This window comes from Peromyscus eremicus, chromosome 7, assembly GCF_949786415.1.
Source record: "Peromyscus eremicus chromosome 7, PerEre_H2_v1, whole genome shotgun sequence".
Classification (NCBI taxonomy): Eukaryota; Metazoa; Chordata; class Mammalia; order Rodentia; family Cricetidae; genus Peromyscus; species Peromyscus eremicus.
Window position 1 is genome coordinate 98672685 of NC_081422.1, and position 14267 is coordinate 98686951.

The following is a 14267-nucleotide window of genomic DNA, read 5'->3' on the forward strand; positions in this document are numbered from 1 at the left end:
AAAAAAAAAAAAAGAAGGAAGAGAAAGAGAAAGAAAAAAGGAAGGAAGGAAAGTAAGCATTCCAGATGTGATTGCATGCTTTCCATTTCTAACTTCTAATTTCTAATCCCAGCGCTGGGGCAGAGACGCAGGGTTGCTGGGCTCCCTGGCCATGTAGTCTATCCCTGTAGGTGAACGTCAGGTCCCAGTGAGAAACCTTATCTCAAAAATTAGGGTGAACAGCTACTGAGGAACAGTGTCTGAGACTGACTTCTGGCCTCCTCACACATGCTTACATATGTATGTGTACGTGCACCCCCACCCCCCTACATACACATGGGCACACCCACACAAGTTTGTTTTTAAGTTATAAAAAAAGGAAAATGAAACCTAAGCTTTCCCCACTCTTAAAAGACATGGGACCCCTCTCTCCTTGTCCCACTCCAAGAGATTCCCAGTTCCTAAGGACACACAGGCAGATGCTCCTGTTCACAGGGTGAGGGAGAGAAAGCTTACACGACTTAGTTCCTGAAGAGAGGTCTATGGACTAACAACTCGGAGTTAGCTGGAGAAGTTTTCCTGGTAAATGATTAGCAAAGTCTCAATCGCAAAAGTAGCCTGTGCCTACATGCCAAGACAGGCGCTGGTAGTGAGGATCCTGAACGGGGGAGAGGGTGGGGGACAGAAACAGAGTTGGACTGGACGCGCTGTTGGTGGCAAAGGTGGGCGATTCGGAGGAGCGCATCACCAGACACCCACAGGAGTAAGAATATCAGTGGCTAAGCACCATTTGTGGTGGGAAGTGGGAAATCTATACTAGCCACTTTCGGGTAGATCCGGAGCTTGTGACCACGCCCCTAGTTCCCACTAAATGTTGCTCATCCTCGGTTTGAGCTCAGACATTCTAATGACTCGCAGCAGCTGTCAAGTCCTTTAAGCAAAGTGTAAATAGCTGTTTGTACCGGTGGACACAGACGTGCTCAAAGCTGGCACAGCAGGTAACTCTTCGCTAAGCTGGTGTGAAACTGTTTTTTCTGTGAGCGCGCACTTCAGAATGCACCGGAGCCTGCTCTAGGTCTCTCCTCCTTTTCTTTCTTTTTTGAGACAGGGTCTCACTATGTAGCCCTGGCTGCCTAGAATTTGCTCTGTAGACCAGGCTGTCCTGAAATTCACAAGAGATCCACCTGCCTCTGCCCCCTAAGTGTTGGGATTAAAGGGACATGCCGCCATGTCTGGCATCCCCCCACCCCTTTTGAGTCAGGGTCTTGCCATAACCCAGGCTGGCCTCACACTCAAGGCAATCCTCCTGTATCTTCATTGCCTCCTGGGTGCCAACATTGTGTTGCTATGCTTGGCTTCTGAGTTAACTTCTACGCATTCTTTAAGAGCCAGTATAAATGTTACCCTTTCTCAAAGTCTTCCCTGGATCTCCAAAGAATAATGTCACTACCTCACTATCTCATGGTCTCTATGTTCTGTTATAACATAAAGCCATTGATGCTTCACTCTCCAGGAAAATTGTGACCTCCTGCAGGTATAGACTACATTTGATCGTCCCGGTAAACCCCAGATGCCCAGAAGCCACCAGCACATAGTAAGCCCCTGTAAAGATTTGCAGTCTTTGATCTCATTACTAGGAAAGGAAGCCCAACAAGCTAATTATTGAGCTAAGGGGCAATTTGACTTGCTGGGGCAGGTGGCTTAGCTGGGCAAACAGAATGTAATTGGTGGGCAGCTGCTGTCCATGTAGGACAGACCAATCTTCTGAGAAATCAAGATAGTAGCAGAGAATGCTCTGTGTTTTGAGGAACAGAACTAGCCACACTCTTCCCAGAAACCTGGTTACCAGATACTTTGTGTCAGCCAACAGTATGGTAACACATTGGCTTTTTTTTTTTTTTTAAATCCTTCTTACTAAGAAATTTGAATTATTATCACTAGAGGGGCTTCATTGGTAGTAAAGACCTAACTAAAACAAAGGTCTAGAACAACGTTCTTCCTTGGGCAAAGTATTCAGTTTAGTTAATTTTGAAGATACGTTGGTAACAAAATACACAGCAGGGGGATACATTTCCTCCCTTTCTCTCTCCTTCCTGTCTTCCTGCAGTATTTATGGACCACTTGCATTTGGACAGGTCTTGTTTTAGGTGTAAGAGCTGCGAACGGAAGAGACCATGGCCCTCCACCCCCACCCAGCTTCTTTCCAGAGCTTGCCACTTGCAAAAAGGAAAAGACTAGAGAAGAGAGAACGTGTAAGGATAAGCTGATAGCAAGATTTGGCAGGTGCTGGTTAGCTTTATGCCAGCTGAGACAGAAAGCCCTTAAGAAAGTTTCCACCAGATGATAAAGCTTATCATTTAATTGCCATAGGTCCAGGTGGCGTTAACTGTTCTTGCCATATTCACGCCAGATCAAATGAATACAAGATCAGCCCTGCCCTTGAGAATTTCATGGGGTCTGGGGGGTGGGGCAGGGGGAGTTCCCTAGGCTGGAGCTTGATAGGCTAGACAAGTAATTCCCCAAAGAGATCTCTGGGCGAAGAGCATTATTGTTACTTAGGAACCAGTTGGAAGGCCACTGCAGCTGAGTCTCTGGGAGGTGGAACCAGTCAGCAGTCTATGCTTTCAGAGCATCTCTCTGACTTTGAAGCCAAAAGCGTCCATGACTCCCGGACCTGATTTCCCCAGTGTGGCCTTTGGACCATGACCACCACCAGCAGCAGACCTCAGGAGCTTGTTACAAATGTGGTCCCCACTCCCACCCTACTGTATCAGAGTTCTCACTTTCCCAAACGTTTCCAGGCCACCACAGTTTGCAGAGCTCTGATTGGGACACACTGTGCCACAAAGAGCCTAGAGCCAGGACTAGCAATAATGCCTCCCACGGCAGTCACCAGAGCCCTGAAACATGACTACAGGCCCAATAACTTTACTTCCTGGTGCCCTTATGTGACACTGTCAGAAACAGACCTTTTGCAAAGTTGAACAGCACCAGGCTGTTCTTACAGAGCCGGCTCTGCTCTTGTCTTTGAAGACTGGGGTGGTGCCACTTGAAACCCAAGCGGTCCGCCAGTAGCCACCAGATGGCTAGTAAACTGTCCAGTTGTCAGCAAAGCACCCGTTTTAAAGGTATCATTAACTTTTCTGTCTTGAAGCAGGGGGTGATAAAATTCCCAACGTAAGTGAATCAAACACGTTTATAAAATATTAAGTAATGGCAGAGATTGGGATTTCTCAGCCCAGTAAATAGGTTTGCCGTCAAGAAACGTAGTACAGCTGAAGAGATTGGAGACATAGTTGTTGTATTTGTGCCACTCTGGCTATTCAGACTATCCAAATCTTGCCTTGGGCTCTCCTTAAAGTGTCCACGACTCAGCCCCAAGCAATTAGAGTGCTGTTGTCCAGTCCAGCAGGAACCTCTAGGGTTGCAAATGATGTGGTTGGCATCGCTTCTTCTGATTTGCTAGCATTCCTACCATTTACAATATGAACACAGTCCTCACTACTCATAGATTCCAATTTTATGAGTGTAGTGTTTTGAATGAGACGGTCCCTTATGGGCTCACATGTTTGAACACTTGTCCCCAGTTGGTGGTGCTATTTGGGTAGGTTTAGGAAGAGTGGCCTTGCTGGAGGAGGTGTGTCACTGGGGTGGGGGTGGGACTTTGAAGTTAAAAGCCTAGTTCACTCTCTGCTTCCTGCTTGTGGTTTAGGATGTGAGCTCTCAGCTTCCACCTCCTGCTGCCACACCTTGGCTCTGCCTTCACGGACTCTTATCCCACTGTGTTCTTCCTAGCAATAGAAATGTAACTAATACAATTAGTACGTTCAGGCCAAGCATGATGATGCACTCACTCCTTTAATCCCAGTGCTTGGGAGGCATAGGCAGGCAGACTTTGTGAGTTCAAGGCCAGCCTGGTCTACATAGTGAGTGGCTCAGGCTAGCCCAAGCTACATGGTGAGACTCTGTCTCAAAAAACAACAAAAACAAGTATCTCCACTTAATATTTACTTGCAATCCTCCAATAAATACTACGGAGACTACATGGTCATTTATGGACATGTGCTGAGAAAAAAAATGAGTCATTCAACACACAGTTGTTGTTGATTGTTTTTGCTCTTTTGGTGGTGGGGGGGAGCACACAGCTCTCAAATAAATCACACACAGAGGCTTATTCTTAACACTGGCCTTCACTTTGCTTGTTTCGAGCCAGCTTTCCTTAACTTATCCTGTCTACCTTGCCTCTCTGGGCTTTTCCCATTCTCTCACTTCTGTACATCTTACTCTGTGGCTTGCCGGGTAGCTGGGTAGCTGGACCCTGGAGTCCTCCTCCTTCTTTGGCTCTTCCTTTTTTCTCTTTTTGTCCTCCCAGATTTCTCCTTCTACATATTCTCTCTGCCTGTCAGCCCTGCCTATCTCTCTCTCCTGCCTTGCTATTGGCTATTCTTTTTTTTATTAGAGCATCAGGTGTTTTAGACAGGCAAAGTATCATAGCTTCACAGAGTTAAACAAATGCAACATAAACAAAAGTAACACACCTTCAAATAATATTCTACAACACATAGTCACAGGCTCCAAGGGGTTAAAGCAAAGCTCTATTAAACAGTAATAAAAGAATTCCTGTATTACACAATATCTTTCGGGTAAACAGAAATTATTTAATAATGGAACTTTCATGTCCAATCTGATAAAATATGAATAAGAAAAATCACAAGACAATCTCACTTATTGCTGCAGAACACACACACACACACACAAATGACAAAGCAAATCCAGTAATGGGTACAAAATAGAAAAGTAATAAAATTGATTTCCCCAAGAAATACAAGGATGACATTAGAAAATCTTTTAGCATGGTTCTCTAACTCAATAAATCATTGTGTTCATCTCAGTAGATTAAAACAATTTGATGAACCTCAAACATATTCCTAATGTTTTTAAAAAGAGAAAAGGAAAACTCTTAGGATATCAAGTATAGAAAAACCTGCATGCTTACAGGCCTGGTGGGGCGCACCTGAAACCCCACACTTGTGTTTGCTGAAGCAGGAGGATTGCAAGTTCCAGGGGAGGCTCTTTAAAAAAAAACAAAACAAAAACACAAAGCCTATTTGTTTTCCAACAAGACAGAAAGGTGTGGATTTGGACTGGAGGGGAGGTTGGGAGAATCTTGGAGGAGCTGGGGGAGAGAAAACCATAATCAGAATATATTATATGAAAAATATCTGTTTTCAATAATATAAAAATAGTAAAAAAAATACAAAAGTTGATAGAGTGCTTGCCTAGCATGTACATGGTCCTGAGTCTGATCCCCAGCATTGCATAAACTGGATTTGGTGGTGCACATCTGTAAAACCAAGGCAAAACCAAGGCTGGCCTCAAATTGACTACGTCATGAAGGATTGCTGTGGGATTTTGATCAAAGAGACAGGACATTGAGACTGCAGGAAAACAATCCGAATGTGAATGCACAGGCCGAGATGGGCTCTTGTTTGTAAGGACCAGGCAAAATACAGTAAAAAGAAAAAAAAAAAAAGGCTCTTTATGTGAGGTTTTATGCTTTGTCTCCCATATAGGGTAACATCATTTCCTTGCTTATTTTAAAACCTTTAAGTGAGATTCTTAAGATGATCCAGGTGAGGTGGAAAGGGAGGTCTCTCAGGAGATGTAGCAAGGTATCTTGTAAGTATTTTGGCCTCTGTGCCCTTCCTTCAAGGTCTCTGGGAAGGCTTAGTAATTGAGGAGTGGGTTACAAGGGAAATGTGGTCAAGTTTATGTATACTCCAGGACATTGCTTTGCCCATGTGGCTATTTTCTGATTTTCTTTTCCCTGGCTCAGGGGCCCCAACCACAGAATGACTTTGAATGATTTCCTTTCTCTGCTTTGGTTACAAAGGAGAGAGAGAGAGAGAGAGAGAGAGAGAGAGAGAGAGAGAGAGAGAGAGAGAGAGAGAGAGATAGAGATAGATATCAACCTATCAACCTATTGAGGGCTATCTCCTTGAACTTCCAGTGATGAAAGTCTTTCGACCAGAAGCTTGTAGGTACCTACCTCTTGCATATTTGCCCATTCATAGGTTGAGGTAAATTTAGGAAACCAACTACTATGGATAACGACAATTGACTGTATTTGGAATATTACCTAAGAGACACGTTTTGCGAGTATTTAAACTTCATTCTTTTCTCTCGAAGGCCTTACTGAGTAAGTAGATGATTCCATCACCCACTTTCTCCTTGGATGCAACTGGGTGGGAATGGAGGGCGGGACTGCATTCCCAAGGCAGCCTTCACTGAGTGTTTGCTGTGTGTGGTTGACTAATCGTGTGTCGTTGAGAAGAGCCAGTTCCCACACATCTTCATCCTGAGCCAGGGATGATGAAGCTGCAGATGGAGGATCTAGTTGGAGCTGGGGCCAAGGGTCCTTGGAAAATTCCCTATCCCTTTGGCTGAAGAGTGGATGGGAGATGCCAGCAATAAACAGCAGGAGTGAGAACATGGTTTTTGCCTGTAAGAGCACAAAGACGTGAGCAAGAGAGGCATAAATAGTACTTCCCAATCTATAACCACAGTTATGTTTGAACTGTCCCAGAAGGGCTGTGGGAAATGGCAGAAAGAAATGCCTGGCCTTCCCACAGGGTCAGTGGGGGAGATACTTAAGTTCAGTTGTGAAGCAGTGAAAGGAATTCTAACTCCAGATCTGAGAGGCAGCAGAATTACAGGCAGAGGGGGTGGAATTAGTGGAAACATGATGGTGTACCTAGTTTCTGTGTGTGTGCATGTGTGTGGCATGTGTGTGGTTTGATATGTATGGTACATGGTGTGTGATTGGGGGGTGCATATGATGTATGGTGTGTATACGTACTGTGGACTGGGTGTGGTGTGGGTATGTTCAAGGCATTCAAGGGATTTGGACAGATACAAAGGATAGAGAATGCTGCAGATGGGCAAGGGAGTGATGAGTTAGGGATTTGAACTTTACCTCATGGTTAGGAGTTTAAACTTTACCTTATAGGCTTTTAAAAGGCAGTGGCAGGCTTGGGCTCTGACATTCTGACAGCTGAGGGAAGGACGGATGGGGTAGAGAGACCTGGAAATATTATTGCTGGTGACAACCCAGCTCAACCTGCCACTCCAGAACAGTATCTCTATGCCATGGCATCTCAACAAGCAGTACTTACGGTTAGTCCTGAAATTCAATCCCATTAGTCTTGACTGGCCATACAAGTTTCCTTGCTGAACTGTGGACTATAATTCAGTAGGTCTGGGTGGGTAGAGTGCTCTGTAGTTCTACCTAGAACACCGAAGTTCTGACCCATAGATCCCCTTTGAGAAACCAGCCAGCACCTCGTTTATACGCTGGAGGAGTCTGGGTTCATTTTGTTTTGTTTTGTTTTACATTGATATCTGCATCACTCTGGAGATTCTGATGTGATCGGTAATGGGCACAGGTGCAAGGTGTGGCTTGTGTACTAGGAAGCTTTTCAATTAATTAATTATTTTGTGTGTGTGTTTGTGCACAGATGCATGCTTGCCTGTGGAGGCCAGAGGTATCCTCAGGTGTTATTCCTCAGGATCCATCCACGTAGTTTTTTTATACTTTATTTATATTTATTTCGTGTGTATGGCTGTTTTGCCTGCATGTTTTGTCTATCGTTGTGTGCATGCAGTACCCACGGAGGCCAGAAGAGGGCATTAGATCCCCTGCAACTGGAGTTAGACAGTTGTGAGCCAAAATGTGGGTGCTGGAAATTGAACCCATGTTATCTGGAAGAGCATCAAGCACTCTTAACTGCCAAGCCATCTTCTCTCTAGCCTGTCCATTTTGTTTTTGAGACAGAGTCTCTCACTGGGACCAGGGCTGGCCAGTTAGTCTAGACTGGCTGTCCAGTGAACCCCAGAGATCTTCTGTCTTCATCTCTCCACCAGCCTAATTCTGGGCTTGTAAGTGTACACTGCCATGCCCACCTGCCTGCCTCCCTCCCTCTCTTCCTTCCTTCTTCCTTCTTCCTTCTTCCTTCTTCCTTCTTCCTTCCTTCCTTCCTTCCTTCCTTCCTTCCTTCCTTTCTTCCTTCCCATGGGATATTTTTAAAGTGTCCCAGGTAGGCCGGGTGGCGGTGGTACAGACCTTTAACCCCAGCACTTGGGAGGCAGAGCCAACTAGATCTCTGTGAGTTGGAGGCTAGCCTGGTCTACAGAGTGAGATCCAGGACAGGCACCAAAACTACACGGAGAAACCCTGTCTCGAAAAACAAAAACAAACAAACAAACAAACAAAAAGTGTCTCAGGTAAAGGAGCAGATTTTTGTTGCTGTTGTTTTAAAATGTTCAACCCTAGCTACTTTAAATGCTACAAAAAAATTAGGAGAAAATAAAATCAAGGGGCAGAAAAAGACAAATAAAAGCCCCACTTTAAAAGGGGATTATTAGCCCAGTATTGGTGGTACTTGCCTTTAATCCCAGCACTTGAGAGGCAGAGGCAGGCAGATCTCTGTGAGTTCAAGGCCAGCCTGGTCTACAAAATGAGTTCTACGACAGCCAGGACTGTTGCACAGAGAAATATTGTCCAAAAAAATAAATAAATAAAAATAAATAAATAAATAAATGGGATTATTAGATCCTCTGACATGAGGCTGTACCAAGTTACTGTACAGGTTCTGTGTGTTTGCAGTTAATTTCTGTGCCTTTCTAGCTGGTGACTGTGATCCAGGGTTGAGGGAGGAAAAGAAGCAATTGCTTTATCCTGGAATGGCTACTGGAGGTCAGGGTGGGACTGATAACATGAAATTCCTGTCCACCTTGTCCCCAATTCCTGCGAGCCCAGGGCCCCCTGACTGCCTACTGGTGGGAGCTTCATCTGTCAGTCAAATCATTTTGGAAGAGCAAGGAACAAAACTGTTTGCCCAGGTTCTTGGGCCTTCCCCATTAAACCTTCTCTCCTTGCCTTCAAGGCTTATTGTAGCATAAATACCGGCCTTAAATTACCCCCTTGAGAATGGCGCCAGCTACTCTCTCCCACGCTATATTTTGCAATGAGCCTTGTTATTTCATACACGTTATTTTCTTCTCCGTGCCTTAAAATGCTGGCTAGCACCCAGTGCGATGCTGTGCGGAGGTAGTGAAAGGGAGGGGGTGCCCTTGAGTTGTCTGTAACTGTATAACAAGTGTCTTCAATGGGTCATCACACTGCCTCTTATTTTACTCTGTAAGAATAAAGGTTTAGCGGACTGGGGAGCTGGCTCTGCTGTGAAAGGCTAGGCTCACAACCAAAAATATCAGAGTAAAGGTTGTGGAAGCAGAGTTTTTATCATGTTTGAGAAATTTTCTTCTATTCTTCTGCTGGTTTTTCTTTCTTTTTTTTTTTTTAAATCCCTCTCTCTGTCTGTCTCTTTCTGTGTGTGTGTGTGTGTGTGTGTGTGTGTGTGTGTGTGTGTGTTGTATATGTCTGATGTGAGTGCAGGCATGTGCATACATACCGCAGTGCATGTGGGTAGGCCAGAGACCCACCATTGGTATTGGTCCCCATCTTCCATCTTGTGTGGGGCAGGGCTTTCTATGAACACAGGGATGCGTGTTCAAGGCGAGCTGGACTTGAGCTTCTGAAGACTGTTGTCTTCACTTCCTGTCTCACCAGGGGCGCACTGAGATTACAGACATGTGGCTTCACATGGGTTCTGGGGATTTGAACTCGGGTCCTCATGCTTGTGAGAGGAGCACTTTACCCACTGAATCACCTCTCCAGCCTCTGTTCTTCTTTTTTAAAATCATGCATATAGCCGGGCGGTGGTGGCGCACGACTTTAATCCCAGCACTCGGGAGGCAGAGCCAGGCAGATCTCTGTGAATTAGCCAGCCTGGGCTACCAAGTGAGTCCCAGGAAAGGCGCAAAGCTACACAGAGAAACCCTGTCTCGAAAAACCAAAAAACAAACAAACAAACAAAAAAAAACCAAAAACAAAAAAAAATTAAATAAATAAATAAAAATAAAATAAAATCATGCATATTACAAAGGTTCACCCAACTTCCCTTTTAACATATTGAAATGAAACATGGGTAGATTAAAGCCAAGAAATACAGTAACACATGTCTAAGGTTATACTATCCTCACATTTCTTGGGAAAATCTATTGCTCCTGTAATATTTTGTGCTCATTACTAGACTAGCTTTGCTAATGTTTGGCTTAGTGTTTCACTTCTGTGGTAAGAGGTGAGAGTATCCTGTGATTTTTCTTACTCATCCCTTATCAGATTGGACACTGGACTTGTGAGTACCTGTTTACCTGAGCTTGAGTGAGGCTGGAACTGTCTGGCTCATGACTGCTTAGCACGGCCTGCTATTTAGTTCAGCTCCTGATGTTTTCCTTGTCTGTAGATTAAATACAATGTTTAAAGATTTATTATATATTTTATGTATATGAATGTTTTGCCTATGTGATGCATGTCTGGTGCCCAGGCCAGAGTAGGTGATTGGATCCCCTGAAACAAACCATTATGTGGGTGCTGAGAGTTGAACTTGGGTCCTCTGCAAGAGCCATCAGTGCGCTTCACCTCTGAGCTATCTCTCAGCCCATCTACAGATTTTTAACTAATGATTCAAGTTCCAAAGTAACTGTGGTTAATGTAGTCAATGCCAAGCTACTAACATTCTGAACAAACAACTTTGTGCATTTCTTTTAAAAAAAAGTATTCATTTTATTTTATGTGCATATGTATGTACACCACGTGCATGCAGGAGCCCACAGAGATCAGAAGAGGTGGCAAATCCCCCAGAACTGAATGACAGGTGGTTGTGAGCCACCATGCCGGTGCTGGGAACCGAACCCAGGTCCTTTGCAAGAGAAGAGTTCTTAGCACTAAGCCATCTCTCTAATGTCTAAATTTCTTACCATTCATGGTTGATGCTAAGTCTGAAGATGCAGATCTCTGTGCGTTTGAGGCCAGCCTGGTCTACAGAGTGAGTTCCAGGACAGAGTCCAAAGCTACACAGAGAAACCCTGTCTCATAAAACCAAACATAAATAAATAAATAAATAAATAAATAATAAACAAACAAACAAATAAATAACATTGCTATAGATGTTTGAATATAGGTGTATGCATGAGTGGACAACCTTCTTCAGGTTTCTTGGGTATGTCCTGGAGTGGAATTGCTCACTGGAGTGTGTGAAGTCATATGAGAGTGTCCCATGCTGTCAACATAAACATCTAAAATCCCCAAATTGGACTGTCTCCAGGATCTAGTTGAGAGCTGATCCAATCTTGGTCACGTCAGTGCTTTTGACATTTTCCTCCACTTGAACTTGCTTCCAGTGTTTGAACATGCCTCTCCCTCTGGTGGGAGCATTGCCACCCTCCCTCCCCCTCCACTTCCTCATTCTCCTGCTCTCCCTCCCCCTTCACTTCCTTCTGCAGCTCTCCCTCCCCCTTCACTTCCTTCTGCAGCTCTCCCTCCCCCCTCACTTCCTCCTGCAGCTCTCCCTCCCCCCTCACTTCCTCCTGCAGCTCTCCTTCCCCCCTCACTTCCTCCTGCAGCTCTCCCTCCCCCCTCACTTCCTCCTGCAGCTCTCCTTCCCCCTTCACTTCCTCCTGCAGCTCTCCCTCCCCCTTCACTTCCTTCTGCAGCTCTCTCTCCCCCCTCACTTCCTCCTGCTAATCCTGCAGCTCTCAGCTTGTTAGTTGCTTCTTGCTAGAAGCCTCCCCCACCCCCACCCCAGGATGGCGCAGGCCCCTGCTTCTGGGATGGTTCAGCCTCTCCCTTGTCTCCTCTGAGTTATTTTCTTCCTCTTTCCTTTTGTAACTTTGCATGTCTGAGTGACTGATTTAACATCGGAGTCCCTCCCTAGAGCGCCACAATGGCAGGGGAGTTGTTTTTGGCTGCCCACTCTTGCGCCCTTAGTACCTAGGGTAGCCTTGGAAATTAGGGGGCCCTCAGAAGGAATTTGATAACAAGTGGGAAGTGGGAAAGCTGCATTGTAAAGACAGCCATTAGTTCAGTGGGGGTGTAGCTGTTAACAACTGTGATGGCAATTGGCTAGATTTAGAATTACTCATGTGTCTTTTTTTTTCCAGGAAGTTTTAGCTGAGCATGGAGGAACCACTGTGAACATGGCCTCACCATTCCTATGGCCTGGGGTCCTGGAGGGCACAGTAGGAAGAGAATGGACCACTAACACTCCTCTGTTTCCTGACAGGACAGGCTGTAACCAGCTGCCTCATGCTCCTGTCAGGTTGCCCCTCAACTTCAATGAAACTTCAAACACAAGCCCTTCTCTGGTTGCTTTTGTTCTGAAAATGATCACAGCAATGAAAAAAGAAATTAATACAGTGACCTGCCAGACACTGGGGTGCTCAAAGATGGGGGCCTATGGTTCTGCAGTTCTAGTGGCTGTAGCTACAAAGTCAAGGTATTCTCAGGATTGGGGCCTTCCAGGGCCACATGAAATGGGTTGGTTCCCGGTCTCTCTTCTTGATTTCTAGATGGCTGTTTTCTCTCCATTTCTTCACCACGTTCCAGCTCTGTGCACGCTTCTGTAGCCATATTTCTATTTTGTGTAAAGGCAGTGGTCATGTGTGTTAGGCCTTACCCTGATGACATTTTAACTGGGATGACGTCTTTCAGGACTCTGTGTCCCAATAGATTATTGCCCTGAGGTACTGGATGTTAGTGTGTTAACACACATGGGGTTTGTGGTATGTTGGTGCAAAATTCAACTCCCAGGTATTTAAAGCCTTTTTCTGTAGCAGGCCTTCTTTGTTTGGCCACCAACCAGCTCCCAAATCATGACACAGAGACTTGGCAGGGGTGGGGGGGGGTGGGGGTGGGGGGGGTGGGTGGGGGTGGGTGGGTGATTTTTGAAACAGGGTTTCTCTGTGTAGCTTTGGAGCCTGTCCTGGAACTCGCTCTGTAGACCTGGCTGGACTCGAACTCACAGAAATCTGCCTGGCTCTGCCTCCTGAGTGCTGGGATTAAAGGCATGTGCCACTACTGCCTGGCTGAGACTTCTTATTAGTTATGAATGCTGGGCCTAACTTAGGCTCATTTCTGGCTAGTTCTTTTAACTTAAACTAACCTGTTTCTCTATCTACCTTTTGCCTTGGGGCTTTTTACCTTTCCTTTCTTTATGTCCTACTTGTCCTGCTTCTTCTGTGTCTATCTGGTAGTTGCTTGGCCGGCCGGCCCAGGGCGTCTCCCTCTCTTTCTCCCTCATTCTCTCCGTTCCTCTTCTCTCTTCTTGAGCCTAGATTTCTCCTCCTATTTATTCTCTCTGCCCACCAGCCCCACCTATCCCTCTCCTGCACAGCTATTGGCCGTTCAGCTTTTTAGTAGACGACCAATCAGGTGCCTTAGGCAGGCAAGGTGAAACAAATGCAGCACATCTTTACATAATTAAACAAATACAGCATAAACAAAAGTAACACACCTTCACATAGTTAAAGTAATATTCCACAGCACAAACAAATGTAACACATCTTTGCCTAATTAAAATCATAGTCCACATCTTCCTTTAATGGCAACTGGAGTTCAAGGCTGAGAGGGGTAGAAAGCTTTTGGTGCCCTGTGTGTGTTAAGGAAACAGGAATAACACCTGACCAGCAGGCAGTGGATTCACACAAAAACTCCCTCACATAGAAGATGGCTGCTTCTCTCTAGATTTGAATGTTACTATTGACCTTTGAGAAATAATGTAACACTTTGAAAAACAGGCTTAAAGCCGGCTGGTGGTACGTGCCTTCAGAGTTTGGGGCCGGCCTGGTTTACAGAGTGAGTTCCCGGACAGCCAAGGCTACACAGAGAAACCCTGTCTTGAAAAATCAAATGAACAACCAACCAACTAACCAAATAAATAAATAAATAAATAAACAGATTTATGCTGCAGGCTGCAGGAATATATCATAAGAACTCAGCTGGTTATAGTAAAGTCACTACCTGGAGGAATCAGGGAATTCCTCCAGAGGAAGCCAAATTCCAAGGAGTTTTTGTTGTTACTTGGCTTGTTATATATCAGCTGTCTTCTGTTATGAAAATCATGTGTGCCTTCATAGTTTTCCCAATTGACTTTTCCCTAAGAAGGGCTAACAGTGTGGACTGATCACTCTCTGGACATACACATTCAAGGTATTTGGAGAACAGCCTCAGGAAAGGCTTTCTCTAGAATCAGATATCTCCCTTGGCCACGTTCAAGGACTAGCAGTAATAACAGTCCACATGCAAGTCTCCTGATTTAAGATAAATTCCACAAGGAGACACCACCTACGTCAGGTGGACATTAAGTAATAGCTTTACACAATTTAGCTCG

At 45.1% G+C, this 14267-nt stretch overlaps 1 long non-coding RNA gene across 1 annotated transcript in view; it reads left to right on the forward strand.

Moving 5' to 3' along the window:
- The first annotated feature begins 892 nt into the window (after nt 1-892).
- Nucleotides 893-14267, forward strand: part of LOC131915344 (uncharacterized) — a 117695-nt gene continuing 104320 nt past the window's right edge. Inside the window, exon 1 of the long non-coding RNA XR_009380321.1 lies at nt 893-977. This is a non-coding gene — a long non-coding RNA (uncharacterized LOC131915344). The remainder of the gene's footprint in view (nt 978-14267) is intronic.